Here is a 7,474-nt window from a genome sequence, read left to right on the forward strand (position 1 = left end):
CTCAAAAAAAAAAAAAAAAAAAATTAAGATCATTAACATTATAGTTGACCATTAGTACATTACCAAAACGTAAGGTCCTTATGGTAAAGTACCAGGTCCCTATGGTGAAGTATCAGTGGCAAGGGGGTCAATCAATGATTCATCCATTCTCCTCAGTGTGGATATCACCTTCTTAAACAAGGCACAATTGCTGACCTCCGATGGCTGCTTCAACCCACTTCTGCTTTACTGGTGACACAAATTTCAAGCCCTAAATGGCTACCCCACCCCTTCTGACACCTCTGGGAATTCAAGTGTGTAAGACATTTATAACATTATTGGCTGTAAACAGTTCATCTCTCGGGAAAGTTTTATTTGGTCGTGAGTCCAAAACTGAAACATTTCCTGAGTTGCAGTGAGCAAATAAGTATTTCACAACCACCATTTTATTTTGATTCAAGCTAGTTTATGAAACTACCAAACTAGTATAATTTGTGAGCAGAGTGTCCTTCTAAATAAGTAGCATAATATAAACCAAACTCATTTGTATAAATACAATTAAGGCAATCCATCCAAAACATAGAGAACTTTTAACAACTAAAACCAAATCCACAAAAAAGGCAAGAAGGCCACTTTCACTTAGCAAAAAAAGGGTGTGGGGGGATGTTTGATATATTTCTCAAAAAATATAACTCTCAAGGATAATATCATATGTCTTATAAAATGGGATGAAAAAAATCAGTACAACAAAAGGGATAAAAGACCATTTCACAACAGGCCTACATGCCACAATATTTTAAAAAACCAACCCTTTCATATGAAATTTCTGGAGCAAAGAAGTACCATCTAAAAAGCACTCTTGAATCATTGCAGCTTTTTAAAACTACTGGTTCCATTTTAGATTCCCTTTATTTAAAAGCCTCAGAAAAAGTTCAGAGAACAAATTAATTTCAAGCTTTCTATTTAATGAGCATCACTGCATGCACCAACATGGAAAAACCAAAGCCAGTTCTAAAACAGTAAATCACAAATGAATGAAACTTTAATTCTTGATGGTTTTAGTCCTGATATTTTGTCCACAGGGTGGCAGTCTCACAGTATTAACTTGTTCATGGAGTCAATGCACAATTTCAGAGTTTGAAAGCCACAGACACATGCAGGTATGCAGTAAATTTACTAGCTGGCCAACCCTAAGAGTAAAAACTGCCAGTCCCCTGCAATAAAATCTGTGTTTCATAACTTCTCTATTTCTTTTAGAAATATTTACTTTCTGAAGTCGTAGATTTTTTCCTTCAGTGTTATCTCTTGTATCTGATCCTTTCTATTCTGCTGCCACCACCCTATTTAGGGAGAGAGTCGAAGCAAGGAGAGATGTTAGGAGGTTATTATTGGACTGCCGGAAGTCCTTGACCTTTGTCAAGGCCTAATGGAGTGGGAACAGGAAAGGGACAGTGGAGATGGAGAGCACAGACATAATCCTTCCATCCTCCAGTTCAACCTGCACATTACTACCAAATTCGTTTCATTAAAACATTCCTCGTATTACCAGAAATCTCTTTTCCTAACTAAACTCCTTAGCTCCAAATCCAAGAGGCTTCCAAAATCTCCTTGTCAAGGGGCTTCGTAAAATAAACTTTGCTTTGCTTTAAATAGACCTTGCCACTTCTTGATTTTCATTCATTCATTCAAAAGTTTTCTGAATGTTTACCAGGTGCCGAGCCCTGCTTCAAGTCTGATGATACAGAGGGAAACAAGTCAAAGCCCCTGCTCCGAAGTTACACTCCTGACAGGACAGTCTGTGAGCGGGAGGAGGATACGTCCCCAGACACTTCCAGCTCTCTGCAGGTAAGAGGTATCGTTCTTCCTAAGTATGAGCCATTGGAGGCACACTAGGCATCAGGAGGATAGTAAAAACACATTGCCCACTACAGACCCTAATCTATTTTTGCAGCTTATTTCCCATTCCTATCCTACCTGCACCCATGTGCTAGTAACTGTTGGCGTGCCTCTGCTCCTGCTTGCTTCCTCTCAATGCCTTGTCCCCATCCCTGTCTCTACCAGCAAAAGCCTAACCAGCCTTCAAAGCTTATCTCGAATGCTGCCTCCTACAGGAGGCCTTTCCTCATTCCCCTCACACAAACTCAGATATGGACTTTGAACACTATCAAACACTTATGACCCCTGGCTTAGTCCCCTCTGAGCATTTATCAAACTATGTATTGTATCATAATTATCTGTATACTTACCTAACCTCCTCCATCAGTTATTTAATGAGCACTTGCCACATGTGTGGAACTAACTAGGAGCTGAAGTTTCCCCATTAAATTATTCCATTATTATTTTAATTTTTATTTTCTAGAGAGAGGGTCTCACCCTGTTGCCCAGGCTGGAGTTCAGTGGTGCAATCACAGCTCACTGCAGCCTCAACCGCCCAGGTTCAAGCAATCCTACTACCTCAGCCTCCTGAGGAGCTGGGACTACAGGCATGCACCACCACACCAGCTAATTTTTGTTTTTTTTTTCCTTGGTAGAGATGAAGTTTCACCATGTTGCCCAGGCTGCTATTATTTTAAAACAGATAATATCCAAATGATAAATGTAAAATCAAGAGAGAAAATATTCTATATACTTTTTATTGCTTCAATCCTTTTTAAGAGTTTAGTCGAGATAAAACTTACATATCATGAAGTTTATCTATTTAAAGTGTACAATTCAACATTATTTAGTGCATTTATAGAGTTATAGAACTATCACCGTAATCTATTTTAAGACTTTCAATCACCCTAAATTTACTATCCACACTGGCAGTCACCTCACCCCAAACCTCCCTATCCCCTCTAATCCAAGGAAACCACTAATCTACCCTCTTTCTCTATAGATTTTCCTATTTTGGATATTTCATATAAATGGAATAAAAATGTGGTCTTTCATGCCTGGCTCCTTAGTGTAATGTTCTTGTGATTGAGTACCTCACCCCTTTTTATTCCCAAATATTCCATTGTGTGGATACACTACATTTTACCTATTCACTCATCAGTTGAGGGACATTCAGGTTGTTTCTACTTTTTGCTTATGAATAATGCTGCTATAAACATTTGTGTACAAGGTTTGGTGTGGGCATGTTTTCATTTCTACTGGGTACATACCTAGGGGTGGAAATACTGGATCATATGGTAACTGTTTAACATTTTGAGAAACTGCCAAACTGTTTTCCAAAGAAACTGCACCATTATACATTTCCAGCAGCACCGTATGAGGGTTCCAACTTCTTTACTATTGTTTGAATCTTTACTACATACAGAACAAGAACGATCTCATTATATGATACCTTGCCTTCAGGGAACTTATATTGACAGAATAAGACAAGAAATAAACAGAAACAAATAAACAGGTTAATTTCAGATACTAAGAAAATGAAAAAAATGTCAGAAAGTAACCAGAAAGTAACCAAGGAAGAGGAAGTCTCAAGCTAAAGTGGTCACAAAAGATCTCTCTGAGAAGGTAATGTTGACCTGAGATGTGCAGAGCTACAGGGGGAATATTCTAGGCAAAGGAAAAAGGCAAGTAACAAAACTCCGAGACAAGGATAAGTTTGGCATGGCAAAAAGGAAGCCTACGTAGCCAAGATACAATGAAGTGGTAGATAACGTAGTCGACCTGAGGTTAGGTGGGTAAGGTCCAGATACTGTTGGACCTACAAGACCATGATAAGGTCTTCGGATTTTAGCTGAAATGCAGTAATTGCTTTAAAATCCCTTCTACTTCTTTAAATACCAGCGTTCAGCTCTGCAAACATTTACTGAACTTTCACGTCTTTTTTTTTTTTTTTTTTTTTAAGAGATAAGGTCTTAGGGTCTTGCTCTGTCACCTGGAGTGTAGTGGCACCATCACAGCTCACTGCAGCCTTGAACTCCTGGGCTCAATGGATCCTCCCACCTTAGGCTTGCAAGTAGCTAGGACTACAGGCATGTGGCATCACACCTGGCTAATTTTTTTTTAATTTTATTTTTGTAGAGACAGGCTCTTGTTATGTTGTCCAGGCTCTCTCACTTTTTTTCTTTTTTCTTTTTTTTCCCCCTGAGGTGGAGTCTCCCTCTGTCTCCAAGGCTGGAGTGCAGTGGCACGATCCTGAGATCCTGGCTTACTGCAATCTCTGCCTCCAGGGCTCAAGCGATCCTCCCACCTTGGCCTCCTGAATAGCTGATACAGGTGCAGCGGGTGCCACCACGCCTGGCTAATTTTTTGTATTTTTGGTAGAGATGGGATTTCGCCATGTTGATCCACCTGCCTCAGCCTCCCAAAGTGCTAGGATTACAGGCATGAGCCACCACACCCTGCCTCTTTCATGTATCTTCTAATTACACCTAACAGTAGCAAATATTAAAGAGGTTATTTGGGTAAATCCACAGCACTTAGTGTCGCTAATTTATGGCCCGAGAGAGCACCTAAAATATGCCTGCCAATGGCACAAGCGTAAGAATGAATCCTCACAAATTGATTACCTAGCCTTAATCAATTTAAGATATACGTCTTACTGACAGTAATGAGCAGCTCTGTCTTCGAATCCCAAGGTCACTTTCAACAAAGCAAGACAGATTATTCTCACACTTTAAGCCTAGATTTCATTCCTATAAAGTGAATTCTAATTAACTGATTGCTTTTCTCCATTCTATTAACTACAAATTAATATTCAACCCCTAAACATAAAATCTACAGACACAAAATATTCTACGTTTCTTTATTGTTTGAATCTTTTAAAACAAGAATTTTTCACACGCCACTGCTATCTTTGGGTTTTCCAAGAGACAGAAAATGGTTTAAAAATTTTTGTGACATAAAATGTCACTCCTTGATAAAAGAACCTGTTACCTAGTCAAAATTTATCAAGTTAAAATTCCTTTCTACATTCCCAGCTTGATCTCCCATGGCCCTCCCTGCAGGCACTCTGTGCTCCTGCCAAACCGACTACTTGCCAGCCTCATACTTGTTCCCCCTACCTCAGCTTTATGAGTCACATTCCCCACTAGGAGAAATCCAATCAGTTCTTCAAGGTCCACTCTCCCCTCAAGGTATCTTCTCCAGTCCTCTCCCTTGAGCAGAACCGATTCCTCACCTCTGTTACTCCAGTAGCACTTCTACAACTCAGATGTTGCCTTACCATATTCTACGTAATGCACAACTACACGAAAGATAAATCTGTGTTTTATACAGAGATGACGCAACTACTTTCTTTGTGTTCACCCGCAGGTATATAGTACAACTATTTGCAATTACTGAGTGCACAGTTGAAAATAACATCCATTTTAGCACCATTTGGTACAATGTTGTAAACTTATTACAAAATACAAGGTCAAGGCCTGGCGTGGCGGCTCACGCCTGTAATCCTAGCACTTTGGGCTGCCGAGGTGGGTGGATCACCTGAGGTCAGGGGTTCGAGACCAGCCTGGCCAACATGGTGAAACATTGTCTCTACTCAAAATACAAAAATTGGCCACGCGTGGTGGCGGGTGTCTGTAGTCCCAGCTACTGGGGAGGCTGAGGCACGAGAATAGCTTGAATCCGGGAGGCCGAGGTTGCAGTGAGCTGAGATCGCGCCAATGCACTCCAGCCTGGGTTACAGAGCGAGACTCCGTCTCAACAACAGCAACAACAACAACAACAACAAAAGTCAAAAGTTAAGCCCTCTCTGGGGGAAATTAAGGCAGAGTTATCCGAGTTATCTTGCCTTCTTTCCAAATTTTCAACTACTGTAATTCTTTAGGAACTGCTTCTTAATAATGACACACTATTACCTATTTAAATGAAACTTCCACTTTCATTATCTATTCAGGAATCGCGCAACAATTCTTGTAACTCTATTTAAAATTTGTGAGTGATACGTGCTGTCAAAAATGTATGGCTCTAAAGCCAGAGAACAGAGAAGGTGAAAAGTCTCATCACACAGCTAATCACAAAGACCAAAATATTATTCCATTCAGTATTCTATCCACTAGCGAACATAAAGAATACAAACATCAGTAACTTCGAAAGCATCTGGTGGTGCTTGGTGTGTAGCAAACACACAAATATTTGAATTAATGAAGATGATTTTAAATACTTAGGCTTTTTCTTTCTTTTTAACAAGGTAAGCCTAATTAATCCTTAATCACGCAGATCACATTAACAAATTTACTGTGCAGTTAAAGCTACAAAATAGTCTGGGAACACACATACTAACAACCAAAACATCTGCTCTCAGTAATGGCACTGACCAGAAACCCATCTACAAGAGTCACTTTTTCCTTCTTCGTTTGTTCCCAGAGGCCCAATAAACATTATAGCCGACCCTATTTTCTAATTTCAGCTTGCATTTAAGATAACGCTTTTGTTTCATTTACAGCTCACATGCTGCTGACACAGCTGCCCCTTCTTTGTAATAAACACAGGGCTTCTATATTTAAAAATACAGTGAAACTTTGTTTTAACGTCCCCTTCCCAGTCTCCAGCCAGTTTTCTCTTTCCCAAGCCCCACCTCCACCCCAGGATGTTTTGTTGTTGTTTTAATCAATTTTTTTCTTTAAATCAACGGCGCTCAACATGTTAGACCCTTTGGAAAGTCGATTTACTTATTTAAAGCCATCTCATCAGAGTGGTATTTTTCTTCTCCATAGCTCGTGGTGTGTGTTTTTAAAGGGAAAGAAAAAAGATTCTCGTTCCCAAAGGCCTTTTTTCGAGGGTACTTTCCGTGACTGCGACCAGCGCCCCTAATATGTCAAGTTGGGAAGACCTCGCGGGCCGGCCTCGCGCTTGCTCAGGGGCCGCGGGTGGAGACGCGAGCGCACACGCGGCGGAAAGGGGCGCCGGGCGGCTGCGCGGCCGGGAAAGCGCGCCCCCCCGGGAGGGCGCGGAAAGCACACTGTGTTCCGTGGGGCCTCGTAAATACCCTGTGGCCAGAGAACCACTAGAGCTACCGGCCCGGGCGCGGGCTCCGGGGCGCCCAGGGTAGGGGGTCAGCCCTTCCTGCATCGGAAGAGTCGCAAGAGCGGCCGAAGAGGGTGTGGGCCGGAGGGGGGCGCTGGGAGGAGATAACGCAAGGCCGGAGTTAATCATCACCTCCCGGGCGTCTGGAAAACTACGGGCCGGAGGGGCGGGGGAACAGCCCAGGGGAAAGTGAAACTCCCTAGGGGCCCACCAGCCCCGCGAGCCGGAGGCGGGAGGGAGAAGGATCCGGAGCGCATTCGCTTCTCCAGCAGGCACCGCGCGGCACTCGAGGCTCCAAAAGCCGCAGCCCAGCTCCTGGCGCCACTAACTACAGTAATGCTCATTTTCTACAAACTCACCCAGACAGGGGGACAAGAAAGGAGCCAGAACACAAGATTTAAAAAGTCAGCCCTCCAAACCAATAGTTGGAAAAAAAGAAAAGACAGCGTTCCCATACCGGGAGTCGAACCCGGGCCGCCTGGGTGAAAACCAGGAATCCTAACCGCTAGACCATATGGGAAGTGCTGCTACGAGA

General features: G+C 42.3%; 1 protein-coding gene and 1 non-coding gene across 2 annotated transcripts in view; both read right to left on the reverse strand.

Annotated features, from left to right (window-relative positions):
- ELF1 (E74 like ETS transcription factor 1) overlaps positions 1 to 7,474 on the reverse strand; it is a 126,358-nt gene that overhangs the window by 118,294 nt on the left and 590 nt on the right. The gene's annotated exons all lie outside the window — the stretch shown is intronic.
- TRNAE-UUC (transfer RNA glutamic acid (anticodon UUC)) lies at positions 7,388 to 7,459 on the reverse strand. Its single transcript has one exon. It is a non-coding gene; the product is annotated as a tRNA-Glu (tRNA).

This window comes from Pongo pygmaeus, chromosome 14 (genome assembly GCF_028885625.2).
Source record: "Pongo pygmaeus isolate AG05252 chromosome 14, NHGRI_mPonPyg2-v2.0_pri, whole genome shotgun sequence".
Classification (NCBI taxonomy): domain Eukaryota; kingdom Metazoa; phylum Chordata; class Mammalia; order Primates; family Hominidae; genus Pongo; species Pongo pygmaeus.